General features: G+C 45.2%; 1 protein-coding gene across 2 annotated transcripts in view; it reads right to left on the bottom strand.

Moving 5' to 3' along the window:
- RECQL5 (RecQ like helicase 5) overlaps positions 1 to 25719 on the bottom strand; it is a 669413-nt gene that overhangs the window by 606177 nt on the left and 37517 nt on the right. The window lies entirely within an intron of this gene.

Here is a 25719-nt window from a genome sequence, read left to right as displayed (position 1 = left end):
TGCCAGATAACCTACCCAACCAAAACAATGATGCATCAGTCACGATTGTCAGCTCTTGATGGTCCAGCTGTGGTGGAACAGCCACCACTGCAGATCTTTCGCAGTCTCTTTCGATACTTGGATGAAATCAGACAGGCTGCCTTAGTACGGAGCCCACTGAAACTTCAAATCACACAGCAGAGCCAGCATGTGCCACCTGACGTGGTCTACACGAAGATACAGGAGGCCAAGAAGCCTAAGAGCCACTCTCACTGAGACACAGGTCAAGGGTTCAAACATCAGGATCATAGCCCAAGTGTCCTGGGCTCACTGACGCTGGGGTAGGGTCCAGAAGAGTGTTGAGGATGGCTCCAATGAAGGGCAGCAGTTGTGAAGGAGTCGATGTGATTTTGGCATGGGGATCGAAAACCCAAACGATGTCACCAAGTCAGCAATCGTCTGGAGGTAGCTTACAACTGTCTGAAGTGAGCCCGTCTTCAGTAGCCTGTCACCAAGGTATGAGATGAAAGGTATTCCTATCCTCCGCAGATAGGCTGCGATCATCACCATCACCTTTGTGAACATCCAAGCTGCACTGATAAGGCCAAAGGGGAACAAAGAGAACTGAAACCGCAAGTACCGTCTTGGGGACTGCAAAGCAGAAATGTGAAAATATGTGTCCTGCAAGTCCAATTCTACCATCCAGTCTCCTAGATCCATGGCAAACAGAACTTAAGTCAGAGTGAGCATTTTGGACTTGCTCAGAGGAAGAAGTTCTGAGGGCCTGGCGGAGGATGGCGCGAAGGCCTCCATTCTTTTTTGGAACCACGAAATAACAGGGAGTAGCAACGAGTCCTCATCTCTGATGCCGGCAGCCTCTACATTGCTCCTTTGAACAAGACAGCCTAAACTTCCCCACTGAGTATGGACAAGTACTCCTCAGGGAGTTTTTGTGTTGTGAGTGGTATGTCCTGGGGAAGAGAAGGCAGTATCCGTGTTGCACAATCTGGAGCACTAGCTGATCGGATGTGATGTTCCTCCATCCAGGGAGGCGAAAGGTGACACGACCTCCTACCGGGTGATCATGAGCAGTTGACGATTTAAAGAGATTTTGTTGTGGCTCTGGGGGGAGGAGTTGTTGTTTGGCACCTTGTTGCTCCTTGGGTCCTGAACACTGCCTGTGTGCTACCCATTCTCTGTCCCAATAGATGTGAGAGGCATGTTGATGCTGAGGAATGCATTGTCTTTGCCTCTGATGGTAGCCCCTTTAGAAGCCTTAAAAGGGTTGTTGCTGTTGTGGGGAGAACTGCTGAACCAGCAGAGCTATGCCCAGAGAATAGGCAGTGGCCTTACTCTCTTCAAACCGTCCAAGGGCCAAGTCTGCATTCACTCCTAACAGCCTAGGGCCATCAAAAAGCATGTCCATGAGGAGGAACTGCTGAACATCTGACGAGAAGCTTGTGGAGCGAAACCAGGCATGGCGCGCAAGCACCATGCTCGCACCGACTGCCCTACTCAGACAGTCAGGAGGGTCTGGATTTTATTGGATATTTTACAGCATCCTGTCTGTCTAAGACCAGCTGCTTTAAGGTTGGAAGAATGCCATCTGCAACAGCTGGCAAAATGTCCACTATATTATCCAATAGTACATGCAAATATCTGCCCTAGAAGCACATTGCATTTACAGACCAATGGGCAAGACAGATGAGGAGAACATTTGTTTAGCGAATGACTCCATCCTTTTGGATTATCTGCTAGGGTAGTGATAGAGTAGGGTATGCATTGAAATTTATATCTACTAGTGAAAGCTTGGACCACTAGGCTCTCCGGGGTGTGGTGTTGCTAGACGTCCAGGTCTCCGGAAGAAAGGCTGTGTGGTGTTGCCACCTACCAATGAACTGGAGGGTAAGATTCTGGATTTGCTCAGATGCCTACCAGAATATCTGTCAGGGCCCGATTAAACAGTAGGAGAGGTTCCTGACTGAACTGTGCCAGTTTGAGGACCGGAGTAAAAACAGTAGTCTTTACATTTTAGACGGGTACAGTCAGGTGAAGAACCTCCATTGCTCTCTGAGCCCGACTTTGTTTAATATCTATGCAGCCCCCATGCCAAGGTTATCAGGGAGCACGGTATTACTCCTTTCTCTTATGCTGACGATACCAAACTGCTTCTGGCCTTTGATAAGGACTCTGAGGATATTGAGCAGCGTTTTGCTAAGGGTTGTTAGCTATATCAGAGTGGATGACGGACCATTGTCTTCAGCTAAATGCGTCTAAGACGGATATCTTGCTGTTTGGCACAGCTCGGGCCATCTGGTCCCGTAGGTGGTGGCCTGCTACATTAGGTTCCGGCCCCCTCTCCAACCTCAGTGGCAAAAAACTTGGGGGTTCGTGTAGATGTTCTGCTTTCCATGAAGGACCAAGTTATGACTACAACGGGGACCTGTTACCATACCTTAAGCCTCCTGCGAAGAGTGTTTCGCTGGTTGCCTCTCTGTGCGAAGAACCCTGATTCAGGCATTGATTATGGCCGCTTAGATTACTGCAATGCTCTGCTGGCATCTGCTAATGAGTCCCTTCTTAGCAGACTGCAGATTGTTCAAAATGTGGCTGATCGCCAGGCCCTAAAAAAACCTCCTCGCACCTCGGTAGGACCATTATGAAAACAGCATCACTGGCTCCCTATGTGCCAGAGAATTAATATCAAGCTCGGTTGTCTCACCCATAAAGCTCTTTATGGCACAAGCCCCAGCTTCCGGGCAGATAAATTCAAAGTCTATTGTCCGAATCGTCATCTTAGATTGGAAGGGAAAAGGCTGTTAGTGGTCCCCCCGGTTTAAGAAGCTTAGAACAGGCGGCAAAACTGTTGTCCATCTGGCCTCAAAATTTTGCAACACCCTACCTGTGGACCTGCGTAAATGCTCCTCTTCTGCGCTTCAGGAAACTCCTGAAACAGCATTATTCAGAGCTTAATTTCTGTCTGCACATGTTCATCTGACTTTCCCGCTATGATGGCGCGGAGATACCCCTCATGGGGTGATTCCTGCGCTTTATAAATCCTATACATACATACAATAACTGCTGAAACAGAGCGGCCTCAGTGGCCATAGCAGGATTTGGTGAGGAGAGTCCAATGTCTGGGGAAGGGTCCTGCCCACTGGCATCCTGGAGGTCATCAACAAGATTGCTGTGTCATATTGGTCATTCTCAGTCGCCTTAGTCATTGTCCCCTGCACCGTATTGTGGGGCGTAAGTGTCTGGGCTGTGGGTTTCGGAGTCTGAGAACAGTATCAACACAGATTCTGGCACCCTTGATATTGGTAAAGGTATCAGCACTCAAGCCAGTGGTGTCAGTTGTGGTGCCAGCATGGTCGAGGTCTTCGAAGGGTGGGCATCTGTATGAGGTCGAGAGGCACAGTTTACATCGAGGATAGATCCACCGACGGTAAACCAACTGGAGGCCCCCTTGAATCCATGGGGCCCGAAGATGAGTTAGAGGGATCCGGTAAGGCACTGAAAATTAGGTCCATGGCCACCTTCAGCTGCTGGAGCTGTTGAAGTATCACTGTACCTTCAGGGTGGAGCCGAAGAGAGACTAGCATCAGAATCTGTTGTGTGGGGGTGTGAAATGTTTGTGAGAGGGGGATGACTTCATGGTCAAGAGGTGAGTGGAGGGTAGTGCAACTAAGTGCTGGGACGAGGGATACACATTGTTCGACCGGTCAGTGTTAAGGTGTTCTTCCCCCAAACATTTTGCCTTCACTCCTCCTGTTTTTCTGCAATTCGTTTTTGATGGCTTTAGGATACGGAGCATTTTACCACTGGCAGCCAGTGCTAAAGTGCTTGTGCTCACTCCTTAAAACATGGTACTATTGGCCTACATTGGATTGGCACATTTAATTTACTTATACGTCACTAGTCATGTGGCACAGTATGTACCCAGGACCTGTAAATTAAATGCTACTAGTGAGTCTGCAGAATGTATAGTTCCACCCACTTAAGTAGCCTTTTAAAACATGTTTCAGGCCTGCCATTGCAGGCAGCCTGTAGCAGTTTTAAACTGCCAATTCAACCTGGCAAAATAACCCTTTTACCAGGCTTAAACCTCCCTTTTTAGTACATATAAGTCACACATAAGGAAGGCCCTAAATAGCCTACATGGCTAGGGTGCATTGTATTTAAAAAGTTGGACATATACACTTTTAAGTTTTACATGGCATGGTAGTGAAAATTTCCTAAATTTGCTTTTCACTACTGTGAGGCCTACAGTTGCCATAGGATAACATCTAGTTACCTTACTACGGTTAATACATGCTAACTTTTGATTGGGAGCACGTAGAAATATCCAGTTTGAAATCAAATGAATTTTAATTTAAAATAATCTTTAATGACCTTTAGATTACAATTTTGAAAATGCCAAATTTTAGAAAGTTGGCATTTTCCTGCCCTAAACTTTGAGGCCTTCTAAGAGTTTCCTGCTGCTGGGGTCTGTTAATTGCTTCTCCATCAGGAATGCGTATTGGGCCGAGACAGTGGACAACAGGACCTAGGTATAAGTGGAAGAGGGACATCCTGTCAGAAAGGGAGGGGTGGAGCAGCTCCATGCCCTACTTACATTTCAACAGAGCTACCTTGGCACACTCACAATGAACTTGACATCAGGTGTTTGTCACCCCAGACCTCTTGGGAATTGGGCAGGGAGAAAGGAAATTCCAGAACCATTGGTGAGGGAGGAATTGGGGGTGGGGGGAAGGCCCCCAGAAGTTTATTCCACTTCAGAGCAGGCACCAGGTATAGTGGACCCTCAGACCAGCTTTTCAGTACTCTTCTGGACCTGTGGAAGACTTCAGAAGGAATGAATTGCTGCTTGAGGCCTGCCTTTTTTCTCTCAGAGGACTGCCCTGTAGGTTAAGGCCTGCCTTGTTTTGCACAGGACATCCCTACGGCTACCAGAGGATTGCCTTGCTGCTTAAGGCCTGCCTTGCTGCTTGAAGGAGAGAGAATTATCTGCTTGACGGAGAGAGGACCATCTCCTTGAACCCAGGACTACCAGAGTGACTTAAAGAGTCAGTTTGCGGACCTCCTGTTCTGAGATACAGGAAAACAACAAGCACCAGAGGCCTCCCCGCAACTGCCAAGCTGACCAGCTGCAACTGGCCCTGTATGAACCTGGAACTGGACCTGCAACCGAACCTGCCTGAGCCCTGCTGTAGTAAGTTCCTGATCCCAAAGAGGTGCTTCCATAGGTCCTAGAACATTGGCTGAATCAGTTAAAGTGATACATGAAGTTGTGAACTCTGCGCGACTGACATTGAGATGGTAACTTTTCAGCGGGACTAACCTTTTTCCTTTATCCGGCCAAGCACCATCGTGGGCAGCCTCAACTTGTGACTTGGTCTTGGTCTAGCATGACCGGATACACACAGCTAGCGCTTCCTGCTTCTTGATGCTATTTTTACTTAAACCCTTAGAAGTACATATCTCCAGTTCTACAGATTGGATTTTCATAATTTTGGTGTCTTATTATTATGAGAATTAAATCAATATTTCTATTTTTAAACTGGTTTGGAATTTTTCTTGTGTTTTCAGTGTTACTGCTTGTGTGCTGCATAAATACTTTCCCTCCAAGTTAAGTCCGACTGCTTTTGAGCAAAGCTATTGAAGGTTTAAGCACAGGTTCATTTAATGACTTGTGTAGTTCACCCTGACCAGGATTGTGTTTATTGCTTTTGAAGGGTTCTCTCATCCCCCGCCCCCCAGAATTTCTCACAACCATGTTTAAATATTTAGCTTTTTGCGGGACTTACCAGAGCTCTGACCTTGATGACGATTGATAGCGGGAGTGGTCTCAAAAGCAGGAGAGCACCTGAGTCCTGCTTCTTAGACTTACGGAGTTCGGTGACAGCGACTTTTGCCTCCTATCACAGATGGCCTTCTTGTTCATACTGGCGCAGCACAGCACAATGCAGTCATGTTTGGAGACAAGACACTACAGACTGACGTCATTGTCTCCGTCACCGATATTTGTTGGTTACAGCCACAACAAAAATGAAGGCCTGTAGTCCTAGGGTGTGACACTTTGAGGACTACTGAAGTTTTGAGGGAACAATCTGTCAGAAGTGACCAGATTAGAGAAGCTCAAGACCCACATCCGTAGGCGCGAAAGAAGGGAATGGACGTCAAAGTACAGAGGTGGAGCAGATGTAGTGGCCAGACGTCACATGCAGGGTGGGACAGACCAGACATGGAGCTGCACAACACCATCAACTGATGCATAAGGGAATTGCTACAAAAGTTTCCAGTATCAGTCTGGCACATGGGGAAATTCACAAGGTAAGGAATCTGAGGTTAGAAGTCTCTACTAGAAATTATATTTATTGCCATTGTTATGTGAAGGGTGGGGCCATGACTCAAACAGTGAACCCTCAAGTAAGTCATGCTACCCCCCTCCCCACCCTCAACAATCAGCACAATCTGTGCATAGGGTTAATGCCATGATGTTTTCTCATATACAGTACTTGAGTATGACCCTGTGGCTGCACGCAGCCCTCCCGAATTTTACATGTGGTTCCCTGCTCAACAGCAGCACTGGGCAGCTGCTTATTCAACTCAGCCCTAACAATTAAAGATTCTTTTTAATGGTTAATTGTTATTAAAGAAAAAAAGTAACTAGAGAGGGTCTGCGCCACTTAAGTTTAGAAATACCTTTATTTTTAAAGCCATCTTGCAGCAAAAGTGTGACAATAGGATAAATGTCTCAAATTCAAAAAATGTATTTAATGAACTTGTAGGACCTTTTCACCTGAGTACATCAGATTATATTAGTGCATTGAGAACAATTAATTTTAAAGTGATTTTTGTCAAATATTAATTTAGAAACATTAATTGTTTCACCACCCTGACAACAATGCCAATAATGAACTAAATACATACACCATATTTGTCGAGGAGCAAAGGGATAAAAAAGAAGGGAGACATCAATGGGTTAGCAAAAATGGTAAGAGCGGTTTTATGTACAGATTTGGAAAAAAGCACTATGTTCCATTTAATGACATGTAACCTGTACCACTTGTGCAAATTGTGAATGGCGCAAAGTGACAAGTGTGAAGCAGCGAGGGACGGCGCAAAGGAACAGTGAAGGGTTATATACAAGAAATTAGTAATGGTTCAGTCACAGTTAACAATCACTAAGCAATAGTTTTCAGGATTGAGAGACCAAAACACAAATGCGCCTGGTGGATTCCGCTAGGGAGTCAACGTTGTTTCAACCTGGTACAAGTCCAGGTCATCCATCAGGACCAGGTTACATTTAATTGGAAGTGCTGCATAGGGCCCTCTGGAGGGGCATGAAGAGAAGACGCTGGGGCCAGGACTGGCTGGATCCTCCAAGAAAATAAATCCTTGGTTGGGGGCCGTCTGTGGAATGGGATGGAGTGTACGAAGTATCGTAAATCCGGAGGAGAGTCCGGTCTTAATGGTCGTCCAGTAGCTGCGAAACCGAATTCAGAACATTGTTCAGCTGGATGATGCAGCTACTGGACAACCATTAATTTGGATGCCGTTCTTGAAACTTCCACCGCCTCTACCCTTTAGACAGTACTCTACTCCGTATTTATGATACTTTGTACACTCTGTCCCATTCCACGGTCGGCCCCCCACCCAATAATTTATTTTCTTGGAGGATCCAGCCATTCCTGGCGACCTCACCCCCGTACTGGTATCAATGCTGACCCCAGTGTCTTCTCTTTATGCCCCTATGGAGGACCCTATGTAGCACTTCCAATTAAATGTAATCGGGTCCTGATGATGACCTGGACTTGTACCAGGTCGAAACATCGTCGACTCCCTAGCGCAATCCACCAGGCGCATTTGTGTTTTGGTCTCTCAATCCTGAAAAATGTTGCCTAGAGATTGTTAACTGTGACTGGACCATTACTAATGTCTTGTATATAATAGAACCCTTCACTGTTCCTTTGCACCGTCCCTCGCTGGTTAACATTTGTCACCTTGCGCCATTCACTGTTTTCACAAACACAATTTGCACATGTGGTACAGGTTACATGTCATTTAATGTAACATAGTGCTTTTTTCCAATTCTTTACATAGAACCACTTTTAGCATTTTTTCTAACCTATTGATGTCTTCCTTCTTTTTTATCCCTTTGCCCCTCTACAAATATTGTGTATATACTTATACTTGCCTTGAATTGACACCTGTTGAGACATTGTTATTAGTTATATTTGCTTGTCACCCAGGTCTCAACTGGTTTTATGGGCTACATCCGGTTGGTTGTTGTTCAATTAGTAAACTAAAGATTCAAGTCAGTTGCATTCTTTGGGTGGTCTGGGTTCCTGTTATACATGAACAACATTATAGTTTATTAAATCAAACACAGAAGAAGGTTGTGTACATAGGAACTTGTACCCACAGTTGATTACAATTACGTGTTATTTGTGGTCGCGTGGTAGGGTTGGTGCACTGTTCAATAGCGTGCCTGCATGTTGCTACCTAATGAGTAGTGTGACTGCAATTTTATACTTTCGCAGTGGTGTCTTGCCCTCATCCTAGCCGGGGCAGCTACGATTGTCTAGTAGTCATATTGTGATAACCATAAACAAACTTGGGGATTTAAATTGAACTAGGAGTGCACTGTGTAAGGGGAGAAATGAGAAGGCGAGCCGGAATGAGCAGCATAGTGAGTTCGCACTTGCATTTGTGCGGAAAGGACACTGGAAATTAGGACTTATTAATGCTGTGGCGGGGAGTCATTTGCGTATACTCTGAATGCGCTGCTTGTGTGTCCAATTCTGGCGGGAGGTCTCCCTCGGAAGTGGACGTATCTGTTGTGGCTTGCGGGGTGTGTGGCGACAACGAGAGGGCCTGGTGTGTTCTAGGGCATGCTCAAAGGTGTGTAGGAGCATTGCCCATTGCATGGAGATTCGGCGTTTACGTATGCCACAAACCTCTTCATATTGCAGGACCTCTTCTTCTGATGCCCCCTATTTAGATACTGCTTCTACCCATACTGCCGAAGGGAGCCCCTGTTGGGGTTCTCCAGTGCATGGCAACACCCTGCTTGGCTAGTAGAAGGGTTAGAGACGCAAATCTCACCTCAACTTTGTGAAGTTTGCAGTGTTTGAATATACCTAGCGCGCAGGCTTCCCATGTCGCTAGGTCCGTGAGGCCCGTTACAATTCGCAATGCAGTGTGTATCGTGTTCCAATAGGAGTGCAGCATTGGACAATTCCAGACATGTGAAAGAAAGTCGCGCAGGGGTGGTGACCTCTTGGACATGAGAATGGTGTGTTCGGGTAGTATCTATGAAGGAGTTCTGGCGTTAGGTATGCACGATGCAAAATTAAAAATTGGATGTTTTTAAATAGGGTATTACGGGATACTTTCTTTGGGTAATCCAGTGCTTGCCCCCATTCCTTATCATTTAACAGCCTTTGGAGTTCCATCTCCATAGGGGTGTAAATGACACCACTATGTGGTCCCAGATGGCCCTGTATATCCAAATCACTATGTTGCGTTCTGGGCCCAGTTGTAGAATGGCGTGGAGGACCAGGTGCGTTACTCGTTCACTATCGCGCCTATGCCATGCTCGGCGACAATCCGCCACTAGCTGACCATATAGGAGGAACTGGACCCTTGGTAGGCCAGTATCGTCTTCTATTTCGTCAAAGGGAAGTAGGTGGCCATCTGCAAATAAGGAACCTATTTCTGTAAGTGAGTGGCTTGTCAAGAATCGGAGAGCCCGCTCAGTGTAGTGCTCGTGTTCTCGAGGGAGGCCTACTAGTGGCAGCAGTGGGGAATAGAGTGGGGTTGTACAAGACTTACGATGGATTCGCTGCATACAAGCACTCGCCACTGCTCCCTGTAATGGGTAGGTAGGCATTGGTTTGGATCTGGGCATTAGCATACATAGGATCGTGGGAGTGATATCGGTCAGGTGTCCGTGTTGGTCCCTACTAGTCAGCGCCCTTATGTCCATAACAATAGCCATTGAAGCTGGGCTACTAGGAAGTATGCTTCAAATGAGGGGGCCCCCAGTCCACCTCTGTCCACCAGTGGCTGCATTTTGTCAAGGGCCACTCACCCACGCCCACTGCCCCAGATTAAGGAGTGTGTGCAACTCCTGGAAAAAGGAGCGAGGAGGGATTATCGGAAGATTAGCAAAGTGATAAAGTGGTCATTGAACAAGGACCATTTTAGCCACTGCTATTTTCCCAAAGGGATCAAGGGGAGGGTCTACCAGACCCTGACCGAGGATCGGACATCTGACTGAGCTTTACGATGGTTGCCTTCGTATATGTATGGTGTAGGCAGACGCCCAGATTACACGGTGCGTTCATGCTACAAGTGAAATTGACTCTACCAACACATACCTCCCGTGGCGGGATAACAGGGGAGAGCGGATATATTGTGGAATTGGCCCAAATGACTTTAAGGCGGCCACTGTCTCGAAGTCTGCCAAGGTCGCAAAGATGGGTGTAAGGTCCGACAATGTCCTTTATGTAAAGTAGTAAATCATCTGCATACATTGATATGCTATGTGTGGTTCCTGCCAACGGTATTCCCCATTGTTTGCCCTGGTCTCGTAAACGCACAGCTAAAGGCTCGATCACCATAGCGAAGAGCAGCAGCCCTGCCACGTCCCTCTCGATACTACGAAAGGGGCTGATGCATGGCAACCCAGTCCGACCCTAGAGGCCGGCTTCGTATATAACAACTGTGTGTATGCAAACAACCTGTGGCCCACTCCCATGCGCCGCAGGACTGCAAATAGATATGGCCATGCCAGGGTATCAAAAGCCTTTTCCAGGTCCAGGACCAGGTGAATCGACCCTGAACCTGATCCTGAACACGCAACAACCGTCTGATATTATGGGGAAGTACATCTTCCCGGTACAAACCCACATTGGTCTGTATACACTAGGGTTGGGAGTATCGAGGCTTAGCGCTCTGCCAGCCTCTTGCCGAATATTTTGTAGTCTGCAGACCATAGAGCGATAGGATCCTAGGTGGCACGGGTCTCGGTCCTGCTTTAAGAAGGATACGGTCAAGGATTCTCGGAGGGAATGAGGGAGCTCCCCCTCCTCTAGCGCCACCTCATACATTTCTGCCAGACGCGGCGCCAGCAGAGCAGAGAATATATCATAAAATTCTAAAAGCAGACCATCAAGACCCGGGGCTTTGTTTTTAGCCAGATTTTGTATTGCTTGTGCCACATCCGCTGTCGTGATTTTTGCATCAAGAGTATCTCTGTCAGCTGCCGTAATGCATGACAGCGAGTGAGTAGGTAGGAATTTGTCCACCATCACGGGGTCTGTTGGGCCAGGGGCTGTATATAGTTTTGCATAGTACATGCTGAATGCTTGTATGATTTCTATTTGGGAGCGGATTGTCATACCATTGACAAGGTTTACTTCGGTTATAGGGAGAGAGACAGTGTCCTGCCGGACCAGCCATGCCAATAGTGTGCCTGCTCTGTCCCCTTCTCAGAGTGCCCTGGCTGAATGCGCCCTCTAGTTGTATCGTCTGATGTCCGCTAGCACTTCCACATATCCGTTTTTTGCATCTGCTACCTGTGCCACTGAATCTTCATTGTTGTCTGCTGCTTGAATCAGTGTGGCCAGTTTTCGCTCCTCTTCTAATACACACCGCTCCAGGGTTTTGCGGATACCAGAGATGTGCCCAATACATGCACCTCTAATCACTACCTTAAACGCATCCCATTCTATAGCTCTTGTGGATGCCGATTTAGCGTGGTCATGGAAACAATTATGGAAGTGTGTTTTATGTTCCTGTTTGAACACCTGATCCTACAGACATTCGGGTGGTAGCCCCCAGGTGGGGACTGGGGGTCGCGGTGGTTGCCAAGCCAAAGAGTGTATGCGTGTCATGATCAGATAAGACTCGCCCAAGGTAGTCCGTGGCTTGGATCAGGGGGGTTATGTGCAAGGAGCATAGGAATCGATCAAGGCAAACTCTGAGGTTGTGCGGGATAGAATGAAAGGAGGATAGGCTGGTGTTGGGAGGTTTGCCGTGTTATGGCCAGAGATTCCTAGTGTGGTGGGAGCGACCCGTCTAGAGAGGTTCTGTACACAGTTATAGTCTCCTACCAATACCCAGGGTGTAGCGGTATACTGAGAGAGCGAGTGTGAGACAGAGAGTCCCAATATTTCCCCTGTTCCGTGTTTGGCGCGTAGATGCTGCCTAATAGGATCGGTCTACCATCCAGACGCCCCTCCAGGAGAGCGTAGCGACCGTCCGTGTCTACTGCCCTGCACCTCTCTTGGAACGGGACCCCTGGCCAAGCCAGACAAAAGTATGTGGTTGCACAGAATGTGCCTCGCCATAGTTTTCATAGCTTGTTAAGTTCCCCCTCTGTTTGATGCGTTTCTTGAAGAAACGCTACCTGCGCTTTCTGCCACTTTATGTACGCATATACCGCACATATCTTGCGGGCCGGGTGCATGCCTCGTACAATGAGTGTAAGGATGTTAACATTATTGTTGTGTATCATTGGGAAATTTGCGGATTGCAACCTGGAAACTGCGGGGCTGGATAGCGGATAATGCATGTGGTGCTCCAAGACCGGCCTCAGTGTTGCATATATATTGATCGTGCTCATCCCTCTGTTGATGTATATTCAGTGCTTGGGTATTCGACGAAAGTATGGGTAATAACTGGGACTGGAGGAACTCCCCAATACTCAGGACCTACCGAAACAGGCGGCACATCAAGTGTTGTGGGGTCTGAATGGCTGCACATTTAAGCTAACTTCATGAGTGGCATTACAGGATGTGTGTGTAGAGGGGTCAAGCATGAATTCATCGTGTACCGCTTGTGATATACGTGAAGATATGTCTAAGGTTCGCATACTTCACAAAGTAATACTGGCTTACGCTAAATAAGGGATGCAGTTCATATAAGTGTGCCCGCCGTTTATGGTGTCACCAGTTGTGAGGTCACCGAGCCCATACGTGACATGGTTGTGTCACTGCCTTCTTCCTCCGAGGAGAAAATGTGTGGGCCGCCGTCTTCATACGTTGCTGTTGAGGCTGGCCCTATTTCTGCCACTACTTGCATGGCTTTCCAGCGCGCCATTATAATTTTCTCCAGGTCTGGGGATCCTACAGCTGGAGTGCGAGTCCCGGGTTTAGATCGCACACAGTGCCTCTTAGGAGGACGGCGTCTACTTTTTGAGGTCACTCATTGCCTATAGCGGTGGGGTGAGGATGCTTTTAGCAATTTTGTTCGATCCAGTCGTAAGCAGTTTCGGGGACTGTAAAAAAAAGTGGTGGTACCCTCATGCATAATTTTGAAGCGTGACGGGAATAAGAGAGAATATTGAACGTTCTCTAAGCGAAGGCACCTCTTGACTTCCTGGAAAGAGGTCCGTTGGCGCTGTACTGCTCGAGTGTAGTCCAGAAAAAGAATGATGTGCTTCTCTTTGACTCGGATAGGCCCATGCTGTCTAGCGGCACGAAGAACTGAGTCTCCGTCTCTGTAATGGAGAAACTTCACTGGCATTGGGCAAGGGGGGGATCCCGGGGCTGGTACCCTGTGAGCTCTCTCTATGGAAAAGAAGGCAGTCAGATCTGCAGTCGGTGTGAAGGAGCGTATCCAGGATTCCATGTAATAAATGGATTTAGTGCCTTCTATTCTTTCTGGCAGGCCCAAGATGCGAATGTTGCACCTTCAAGCGTCCTTCTAGGTCATCTGCTCCCTCTTCCAGAGTCGCCACGCAATGTTGTAAAGTTCGTAGTGTTTCTTGTTGTGTTTTGGCTAGTGGCTGCAGCGTGGCGATTGTTTTCTCCCCATACGCAACTTTGTCTGCCAATTTACGATGAACGTCACGCAGTAAACTAAGATCGGTGGCTCGGGTGCCAAATCGATGTTACACAGTGACTCTGGAATGTTCAATGGCCGCCAGCACCTTATCTAACTTATCAGACATGGACTGTACCGAGGGTGGCTCGGAGTATTCTATCTGCGATTTGGCGGTGTGAACGTTACCTTGTGCTATGGCAGGCTGTAAGGGGACAGTGTGGGAGCAGAGCTTCCCCATATTTGTATTAGGAGCTTGCGGATTCGTCTGCTGGATTCTGGTTTGTTCGTGAGAGTACTTGTTACTGGGTTCAGGCTTTATCCAGGAACATATGATGCCAATGGACTTCTGCTGGTCTCCCCATCCTCTGTGTTCAAGTCGGGGAAGGGCAGACGGGGAGTTGGTCGCACTGTGGTTCACACTTGCGCTTCTGGGATAAGCTGCACCTCGATTTGTGGTGCTGTGTAGCTTACATTTGATGTGGGGCGATGTGTACCCGGGCCCGCCTGATGTTATGTCTCCCTCTGTCACCAATTGCGCTCTGTGGAGTTTAGCAGGGGCCCGGTGAGTGGAGACCGCAGGTCTGCTCACTGACCCACCATCTTTATCGCAGCCCATAGAATACTGGGGATGTCTGTTTCCGTTATGGCCGGTGAAGCACCTGGCCGTCCAGGGTTACTGCTCTCAGTGCCAAGGGTCCCACGACAGAATCCACAGTTGCCCCCAACCCCCTCCCGGGCACTCAGTCATTGGGGCCACTGGGTTGGCGTTTGCCTCTTCGTGCAGGGCACTGTGTGGTCTACTAGTGGGATAGGACCTCCTGTTTACTTACGAACTCAGCTCCTCAATATCTATGGGGGAGGCTCGCATACACGGTCTTTGGCCGTTTTAAGAATCAGGCATTTCACTCACCTGAGGCATCCTCTCTATTTTCCCTGCGATGGAGGCGAGCGTCCGAATCTGGATTCTTGGACTCTGCCTCCACCGGGGACCAGTCGGTCACTCCGCAGTGCTCTCCACCACGGGCCAAGCTTGATGCTGCTCCTCCAGACGACTGATGCGGCAGACAGGTCACAGCCACTCTTGGTGCAGCTGTATGCCCCCGAAGTGTCTGCTGCTCTGGTTACCCCAAATCGGCTTCTGGCACTGGTGGCGCCCCCGCTGCTCACAGCAGGACGCCGTAGCAGGTGCTTTGCGATGTGGCTGCCAAGGCTAAAACGCTGATAGTGGGCTTGTCTTACGGCGCAGGCGCCGCCATGTTGGGTGCTTAGCACTCACAGTTGGATCGTGCTTCACATGTCTTCAGGGCTAGATATTCGAGGGATTGGCCAGGCACCGTCACCTCGATTAAGCGGGAGCCTGCGATGTCCATTGGTGGCCCCCTCTGCACAAATTCTGGACGAGGCGCTAGCCGACTCGCGGAGCTTCACTCAGGCAGGTCCACCATCTTGGCTGGCTTAGTCCGCCCTCAGTTAGTAGAAGTGTTTGTACTGTTATTGGCATGTTCTGGTAGGAGCAATGGGTGGTGCAAGCAGCGGTGATCTCCTGAGAGGGCCATGGCACTTATTATTTTACAAATTGAGCATTGGTGAGTTATAAACAAAGGTATTTACCATAATCAGAAATTGCAGATTTGTTGGCTAAGTGGCAATATTTTAATAAATCTGTCTAAACTTTAAAAAATGTGCTTCCCTCTATGTAGTTAATATGAAATTGCATCTGAATTTCCTTCGAAGGAGCAAATAACTGAAAAAGATAGTAATCTAACCTCTCTGGTGTAACTTTACACTGACTGTTCTTCAGAAATATTTCATTTGGACTATCCAGGATTGGTTTAAAACTGTTTCAGTTTTTAATCAAGGAATTATCTAACTTTGGGTTCACTTACAGGGCAACGTGACGTTCTGAAGTTGCTCTAATAAATAAAGAGAAGTCTTCCTTTGTCTCTTAACTATGTTATGTACAGATTTCCTTCCTATTTCTTCTCTTGGGTCATCAAACTGGTATACAACGGACATAAATCAGGCAAAGGTTGCATTGCCTTCTCACATTAATTCATTTTATTTTATTTCACAATCAGTTGTAATGAAAGCTGCACTTTACGAGAACAGACAATGCTGTCCATCCAGGAATACTGATCCTCTGTTGATAGTTACTGGAGGATTAGGATTTAATAGGGTGATTTGTTACAATGGGCTAAGCACAATGAGGTTGACTGAGTTTTCAACTTACTAATGCTAGAGTGTAGGTATAAAATGGCTATTTGGCTACATGGGTTTAGCATTATTCCAACGGATGGTTACAGTTCCTACAGAATGGAGGGGGAGTTTACAGCCAGCAGTTAAGCTGTAAATAGTGGGGAATGTCTCCAGGGATCGAGTGAGTGTGCAGAGTAAGGAAAAAGTACTCCTTAATGTGGTATGTAGTGCCCTCACACACCCTTGCGGATGTATAGCATCATCATTGGGCAAGGTTGCTCCTCGTGGGGGTGGCGCTGCAGTCCCTCACAGGCCCTTGGTTAGGGGCTCTCTGGCGGAGTTCTTTTAAGGAGTTGCCGCAGTTGTGAGTGAGGGTGTGTGGGTAGGGGAGTGCTGGTGAGTGCAGGTTTAAAATGAGACAGGGACCTAAAAATATTTAATCAAAAAGGTCCCTGGTACAGACTAAAAAGTTCACGGGGGTGGAGATGCACGGTAGTGCTGTTATGAGAGGGGAAACAAGACCAAATAGAGTCTGAACACGGGTTGAGAGAAGTGGGACTCTATTTGGTCTTGTTTCCCCTCTCATAGCAGCACTACCGTGCATCTCCATCCCCGTGAACTTTTTAGTCTGTACCAGGGACCTTTTTGATTAAATATTTTTAGGTCCCTGTCTCATTTTAAACCTGCACTCACCAGCACTCCCCTACCCACACACCCTCACTCACAACTGCGGCAACTCCTTAAAAGAACTCCGCCAGAGAGCCCCTAACCAAGGGCCCGTGAGGGACTGCAGCGCCACCCCCACGAGGAGCAACCTTGCCCAATGATGATGCTATACATCCGCAAGGGTGTGTGAGGGCACTACATACCACATTAAGGAGTACTTATTCCTTACTCTGCACACTCACTCGATCCCTGGAGACATTCCCCACTATTTACAGCTTATCTGCTGGCTGTAAACTCCCACTCCATTCTGTAGGAACTGTAACCATCCATTGGAATAATGTATGACTTTTAGGAGCATTGGTTCAGGGCCTCTTTCTAACTTCTCCTAGTCCCCCCTCTCATTGATTTGTTGAATACATGGGTTTAGCTACATGGGTTCGACTGCTAAAACATTCTGGTAACACTTGATGAGCTCCCTTTCAAAGCAAAAGACATAGACGTTCAGATAAAGCTGGACAAGCCTTGGACCAAACACTATTCTGTTACTTCCAGACAGCTCCATTAGTCTGATCATTTATGGTTTATGTTGCTTAGATTCCCATAAAATTCTTCTAAAGAATTTATTTATTTAGAGTTTTATATAGCGAGAACATGACCCACAAGGGTATCAGAGCGCTTTACACATGAGTAGGATGCAGGAGGTAAGCAAAGCAGACATTTGATACTGGAGGTTCATAGTTTGGAACTCAAGTTCAGGCTTTGTCAGCAGCTCCACCAAAATCAACAGTCAGGCAGAGTGCATTAGAATACGTCTGTAAAGCAACATCATACTGGGCTTTAGTCTGCTTAAGTTGCCTGATCCCTTTTAAAGCCAACTTGAAGACTACATAAAACCTTCCACATCTTGCAAAGTAAAAGACAAGTATCTTAGAAAAGGAGACAGCACTTTCCCCTCCAAATATATATGTACTTTGATGTAGGAAAAAAAGAAACATGATTTTTTTTATACATCTGTTTATTGATTTTAATGTACATATAAAACACCACCACAGGACCATATAAAAGCATCCACTGGCATTATCAATATCAATAGTAGAGAACATTAAGCCTACCAATCCCCCCCCAGAAAAAAGGGGAAAATGTATCTTAATGAGATATTAGTCACTGTCCTGGAAGGAACCCATGGTCCACGAGCCCATATTTTTATGTGCTTATTAGTGCAGCTCCAACATTTATAGATCTCTTTTTCTGCTTTGCAGCTTCAAGTCCAATCCACCAGTCCAGATAGATAAGGAGGGAAGGTCAAGGGTTCTCCAGCATCGGGCAATGTCTCATTTGGCTACTGAGTAACTAATACTTACAAGCGTTCTCCGGTTGTCTGGTGTTTGGACCAGCCCTTCTTGATCCCCAGAATGGCATTGGGGTCTAAGTCTGCAGGGGTTTGCATTAACAGTATAAATCAACTAGTGTATCAAAGTCTAATGGGTTGTGATAATTGCAAAGGACCATATGGCATGGAAGAAGGGCCAGTCTGGGTTCCAAAAACTTAGGCAGCATGCAGACTTCGACTGCCATATTCTCCAGTGCCTGTTCGGTCTGTAATTCCCCCCGTGAAAATAGTTGAATTGTATAAGCCTAAAGTTGGATAGGATAGCTAGGATCCGCAGGGCCGTTTTACTTCACGTTAGTCGGTAACATCAAGTTACCCTACAAGATTTTCCAAGTTTGCCTGGAGTTTTAGAAGGGGTCTGGAGCGTTGAGTAAGAGGGACTTCTAGAGGTGGGAAATACCTGGTCAAAACCAATGTCTCAAAGAGAATAAATCGCATTCATTGCCTAAAGTGTATTCAACCCCTCAGGCTGCTAGGCTGTTGGAGAAATTCAGAAATCCCAGAGCCAAAATTACAAACTTCTCACTTGCAAAATCCATATATAACTCAATTGACCAATATTTTTCAATGAAAATACTAGTAGCACAACATGATAAATCGGGCTATATACAAAGATCCAAGACACATGTTCATCATCCCAAACTTATTCACTCTGCCCAAGACAAAAGTGCATCAAGTAAGACATTCTACAGCATGCAATTTTCTCATCTTTTGAGCCAGTAACAGAACACAAAGCTCCTTAAAACTAAATAACTTATTCAATGTATGATCATTAACACCAAGTAAGAACTTACTCGCAAAAATACAATTCTAAAAGAAACATTTTACAGCATCATTAATATAAAAACTACTATAAAAAAATAAAAATACATTTTACTACATCATTAATATAAAAACAGCTGTATAAAAAAACACAATTGGAGTATTTTCCAAACTACTTCATAGCCATAGGAAGAGTAGTTCTAGTGGGTAGCTGAAGTTGTAGTCCCAATATGCCAGGCAAAAAGCAAGTACCTTGATCTAGAAAACATTAGCTATTCTGTATTATCAGATCTTAAAATTTGCAAAGCATCTTCAAGTCGTGAAATAGTCATCAGCCGGCATACTGGGACTATCCACCTTCATCTAGTCTTTACATATGCAGGGCAGAAAGACATCAAATGTTCTATGGATTCAGGGAAAAGGTCACACCGGACAAATTGAGATTACAATGGACTGCTTCCATTTGCTTTTACGGAGATTCAGAGGCAAGTTCACATACCTAAATTGTAAATAAAGTGCAAGTGCAAATGGCGGTTCTATCTGATCCATAAATGTCTTCAACAGAAAAGTACATTTGATATCCAAGAAACGTTCAGTTAAAGTGCCACGTGCTAGAGGATTAAGGAGGGAACCCTGGATATACAATTCCAAAACCCCGCTTTTAGAAGAGGTACCAAATCTTGTGTCATGGACTCCAAGTATATATAAGGGTCGAGCTCACCCATGAAAAGGTAATCTCAGCCATTCAGGTGGATGCAGTGATTCCTCCGTGAAAAACATTCACGACTACTGAAAGACAGGTTTATCTTTTAACTATTTGCCATTGCCATCAAAGCTGATAAACAGGTAGTTAGGAGACAATCTCAGCCATACATCTGTTAATGGAAATTATGTCATGGCTCCTACTGGGGGGCAGGCGATGGGGCGTTGCACTTCTTCGTAGGCATGGAGCCAGTCATGTCCACTTAGAAGGATCTGTGGAAAATGTTGATGAGGTAAAGGCTATTGCACTGGCCTGCTGTCAGCAATAATGCCCACTGCATACACCTCTTCTGTAAAGAGATACGAATGGTTGAACCATTCACAAGTTATCAGACTCCTACACTTACAGTTAAAATCCTATCCAAGGTGCAGGTGTCTGACACCCATTTCAGACACAAACAAAAAACTAGCTTCCTCAAGTAAAGCTGCAATCGTTGGGTATGTTATATCAGATGAAGAGCGAAGCCTCGAAGGTGGGAACAGAAGTCTGGATGACAAGACAAAACAATTGTTGCAGTATATGCCGAGTAGATGCATGTTGCTCTTCTATATGGGTGCTCTCAATCTAGGATTGATTATAGGTTTCTTGGGCTCTTCTCCTCTAAGTACATTTTAGAACTATGTCTGTATATGCAAAGCCTAATGCCTCAGTGGGCTCCACTACAGGAATCTGTGTCTGACCTCACAATCACAGGTTAGAAACCCAGCAAGTCAACTCACCCTTTTATCTTTCCAAGGTCAATAAAATTAATACCACTCAGTTGAGTTTAAAAATATAAAACACAAATAAGCAGGCTATTCAGCACCAAACTATACCAGGAGTGAACATGCACTTTACAAATTTAAATAGTACATCATGTTATCCCCACTGGAAACGGTGAGTGAATTTCAAGGGTGAAGAAAAATACTTCTGTGTTAATTAGTTGCCTAGGGTCTACTATGTTTATGGAAAGTGACCGTCCAAATGTTTTTGTTTGTTTATTAAGTATTGGCAGCATCATCTTTATTGTCAAGTGTTTACTATTAAGGATTTAGCCCTGGACTGTGCTTGCTGTTGGATAGGTTACACCTTGTGACGCTTAATTTGAAACAGATTTTATTCATGCAACACATTGCTCTTCTGTGAGAAAGCGTTAACAAATTTGTGCTTTCAGCAGTGCCACAGAGTGAACACAAAATAAACCACACACTGACTTTCAGGTGATACATTTAAAATATTGCGGGAATGATAAAATGGGGCAATTTCTTTGTAAGAACTTTGCCCGTTGGTGAATTGCTGATGTGTATTTTTATTTTGAAAAGCATTCTAAAGAATTCTGATATGTGCTGTAAGAACTAAATGTAATAAAATGACATGTCTGCCAGATAATAGTCAAGAACACACTGAATAAAATCAATTTCCTTTCCATGTAATGCTGTACAGTTAGACTTTTCCATGTCCCAGGATTCAGTCAAACCTGCTGCATAATTTCACCAAACTTTTCAGCGCAACTCGTGGCGCACATATCTCTATGGTTCACTGAAACATCTTGAACAAAACAAATTAATGCCTTAAACTTTTGAAGCTGAACCATAACTCTGTATATATCTCTCTTCACATTTAAACAAAAAGCACAGGTGCACCACGAATGTACTCAGACACAAGAGAGAAACAGATCTTCAGATTTGTGTCCACATGTATTCTTCAAAAATTCTTCAAATATCTTATTTATTTTGATAATGTTTAAAAGCACGATCAGGGTGATCACAACACAGCCGACGCGTTTCATTCTTTACAAAAGAACTTCTTGAGAGCGTAATAAAAACGGTCTAGTTGTTAGAGTAACTTCAAAACCGGCCTAGTATAATATACTTCAAAATGATTCAGATATTTGGCTCGCGTATAAGCATCGCCTTGTCTACCAAGTAAGGTGCATTTAGGATGAATATAAAATCTCTCCCAGGTGAAACAGTCTTTAGTCCCGGGTTAAGTAGGCATGAGGGAGGAATGGATTCACGCAGAATACCAACACCGGCCCGGATCCGTCGGTGTACGCGTGTCTCGTCAATGGATTCAGAACGACACATTCAAATGGTCACATTGCGCCTTACGCTGTTCTTTTCCACGTGTCACATGCGCCGTCACGAGCACGACGTGCACCTATTTTCTTTGGGTTGCCTTCGCAATTTATGCCCACAGTGCTGATACAACTGTATTGTATAAATTGCCATACCAAAGACATGATACAATGAGCACCTCTAAACCAAATAGGAGTCCCTTCGTGTAGTCTTGTACATACATGTATATTTGCCTTTTTTTCATTAATACCAGTTGAGACACTGTTGCTAATTTACGCATAATTTCACCCTGCAGTGACCGTGGGTATTGGCAAGCTCCAAGTGGTCGAACATCCGGAAGATGATGGGTCAAAAGACAAGTCAGTTAAACAACTAAAGAGTGACAAGGGAAAAAGAAGGAGCAAAAAAACACGGGCAAAAACCAAAAAGAATTGTTAAAAGAACCCTCACTCACCAACCTAGTTGGTGACATGCTTCATCATCGGGTTCCCACCAGAGAGGCCGAGTGCCTCTCTGGTGTGCTACAACGCCTGAGTTACAGCGGAGCTGGTTTTTGAATGTGGAGGGGAGTGGAATTAAAAGGTAAATGGTTTTAACCATCAACTAATTTAATGTCGGCAAACCAAAGACCAATAAAAACGTGAATTGGGCAAGTTCTGGCTTGTTAGGTTAACCAGAGCTTAACCAATTAGTGATAAGGTCGACATGACATGTTTCTGCTTAAATTTGCCCAATTGGCTAAGCTTTCATCAGGACCACAAGGGTCTCCACGGCGGTATGCGCACGCTAAGGCGCACCCTAACCTGTGGAGATCGAAATGGTAAAACTCACGGTTTTACCGAATAGCCATCCTAGTATTTCCGGGGCTATGAATGTCTGAAAAGGAAGAAGACAGACGCAACATATATAAAAACATAAAGAGACATAATTTCGTCGGTTTACATTTATTTCAATTTTGCTCGTTTTGGTGAATAAGCAATTTGATAATCCCGTGTTGTGGAGCGGGAGTGGGTGTCTCAATAGCAATTGTAGCTTGAAACGCTCAAAAACGAGTGATTACTCGTCACAGAAAAAAGGGGGCTCATAGAGGTATTCTCCATAAGACCCTGTGCACTATTTGTGTCTGCATTCGATTACATTTATGTGGTGTCAGGGTTACTGACAAAGTGCAATCGTAGTAGCTAATATGCCACTGTGTATGCCGTAGGAATAGCGGACTCGTGCAGTGATAGGCATGCTGTAAACAAGCGTCTGTGGTGTTTGCCAGGCGCCGTTTGCTCCAGAGCATGTCTAGCGATTACAAATTAGTTGTGAAAAAACAGCTGCATGGATAAAAAAGGGGGTTAAGATCATCTTACTTAAGTACTCGATGTTACTAGCATCATGGGTCCGGGAGGGGGGTAGTGAGCTATAGTTTCTGTCAGAATGGAAGACAAAAATTAGAATGTTGCGTTCTCTACAAGAAATAAGACGAACGCAACTAGTTTCTAGCCAAGGAAAGGTTCCCCAACTTACTTCCATGCTCGCACACTCCCGCAGTCAGCCTCGATCGGTCCTCCTCGGCCCGGATATTAGTGAGTGAATGAGGAACGCGGAAGTAAATACTCCGTGGTTCCAGTCACGTGGTTCGTTTAGGCGTATGGGTGTGCGTGATGCATTCCGTGTATGTAAAGAGTAAGGAGACCTGCTCGTATTGGTTCATCCTTCGTAATGGACAAAATGAACCGGCGTACATAGTTAGCCAGGCGAAAGATGCTAAAAATGACCATGTTGTTGGTTAGGGGGGATACCTAGAGGAATACACCGATTAGAAGGGAACCCATTAAAGTGTTGTGAATACGCTTTGTATGTTTGAAAAACTACGTGAAAGCGTTCAATTTAGTTCTCCTCTGTCATGTGAATTTAGAAATGGCATTTATATTCTACAGATTTATAATACTCCCAGTAAACATGATATTAACAACTGAGTTTAATAAATCTAAAAAACGCCATTTTACAGGGGGAAAAAAACAGAAAACGTAAATAGCCTATTTTAAACTGTCAATGACTAAGGGCAGGCCTTGTCACCATGAAGTTGGAATGATGGGGAAGTCCAGTGACAGCGAAAAATGGCAAATCAAAGGCATTTAATGTGGAGAGAGCTGCACGGAGGCTATTTTAGGTTATAACGTTACAGTGGCTTGTTAGGATCTGTAATTCAGTGTTTTAATATCGAACTCCAAGGAATATTATCATTCAAACCCTGAAGATGTGTCGATAAACGATAGATCCAACGTTGCTCTTTTTCGAATAGTAATTGTTGGGTGTATGGTCCAGGCTTCAGTTTCTCAATGATTGTCCACTTCATATCATTTGGTGTGTGGTTTAGCAGCAAGAAATGTTCAGTCAGTTTTGTGCTCTGCTTGCGACAGCGAATGGTGCTGCGATGTTCGCAGATGCGTTGCTTAATCTTCCTGCTAGTCATGCCGACATATTTCAGTCCGCATGAACAAGTTTTCCAGCAAATGTGGGGCCCGGAGAAAAGTACTGTACGGATTCTCACCTTTTACTTCAAAGACCACTCTCAATGTACTACTATTAGAGATCACTGCTCCAAATTCGAAGCCACCAAATTGGGAGTTCTCAAAGGCTCCAACCTTGGTCTAACCTTTTAGGTCTCGTCTAGGCATCACTTGCGTTATCTCCGAGACATGCTGTCTTCAGAATATGGGCATAAAGCTCAACCCACTTTCCACCTATCTTTTAATTGGTTCTTGCCCTTTGTAAATAGTGGCTTTTCATTAGTCAATAGGCTTAGTAGTTCCTCATTAGTACCACCTTGTCTCTTCTTGTAACCTCCGATGATGACACCCCCTGTTACATGTGTTGTTACTCCATAGGTTTTAATTACATCCTCGGAGCACTATTTTCTTAAAGTGCTTCAGGCAAGACACAAGCTTGGTCCTAAGCAAGGCTGGCAGTGGTTAACTTACTCACTAGCATATCTCATATTTATACGAGACCTTCTATATATTTTCCTTCATTAGCTCCACACAGAATACAACCTAATCCAAAATGTATGTAATAATGATTTGTCACATTTCAAAGCTAATTATATGGACATAGATATTTGAATGTACTTGTGGTACTGTCTTGCATGCAATGCATTATGGGTAGGGTGGATTTACCATATCTTCTGCATGGTACAGTACCATATGTGATCAAAAGAGGTCCGATGCGACCTCTTTTAGCCACATATGGTACTGCACCCCGCTATATGGCTAGGTAAAAAACATTGCTATTTATAATGCTAATAACTACAACAAATGCGAGACCGAATGCAATTGGTCGCGCATTTGTTAAAGTTAGAGCTGTTGGTATTCAAAATGACAATGTTTTTTACTTCTGATTTTTTATGCCATTGGCACTAGTGCTATGCAAATATAAGTCCACTGCAAATAAAAAAAACTAAAGACAAAAACATTATTTTCAATGCCAACAGTTCTCCAACTTTAACAAATGTGAGACCTATTGCATTGCAAATGCTGGTTTAACTTCTATATGGAGCACCTAGGCGAAGGTAATGATCTTGGTCTGCTAGTGCCAGTCTGCAGATGTCAGGACATCAGTTGCTTGTGAAAAAGACATCACGTGTCTTGCACATGATTTTAAAGAAATCCAACTGAAGATGAGGCACCACAACTTCAAACTAAATGCTCATAAAACTTAATTTCCCCTGCAGGCTTTGAAAAATCTCCTCGACTGCTGACGGCAAAGAGAAGATTTACTAAAGGTCAAAGGGATTTCACCTACTCACTCCACTCTAGTAGTGAGTAAACTAAATTGTCATCATAATGTCCCTATGAATGGCTAGAATTTCTACAGGCTTGAAACCTTTGAGAGCCCCCATTGTCGTGGTCCGGACCTCTTCTGAGTGTGTTTATTGATCCAATCACTACGTGGAGGAAATATCCTGAAATGCAATGTTCAAAGACATTTGTGTATAATTTTAGTAATCAAATTTACTTCGCCAATTTATATATTTAAGGTTTTATAGAGTGCGAACTTGACCCGTTAGGGTATCAGAG

Source organism: Triturus cristatus, chromosome 7 (assembly GCF_964204655.1).
Source record: "Triturus cristatus chromosome 7, aTriCri1.1, whole genome shotgun sequence".
In the NCBI taxonomy this organism is placed as follows: domain Eukaryota; kingdom Metazoa; phylum Chordata; class Amphibia; order Caudata; family Salamandridae; genus Triturus; species Triturus cristatus.
The sequence above is the reverse complement of the archived record's forward strand: the minus strand, read 5'-3'. Positions and strand labels throughout refer to the sequence as shown.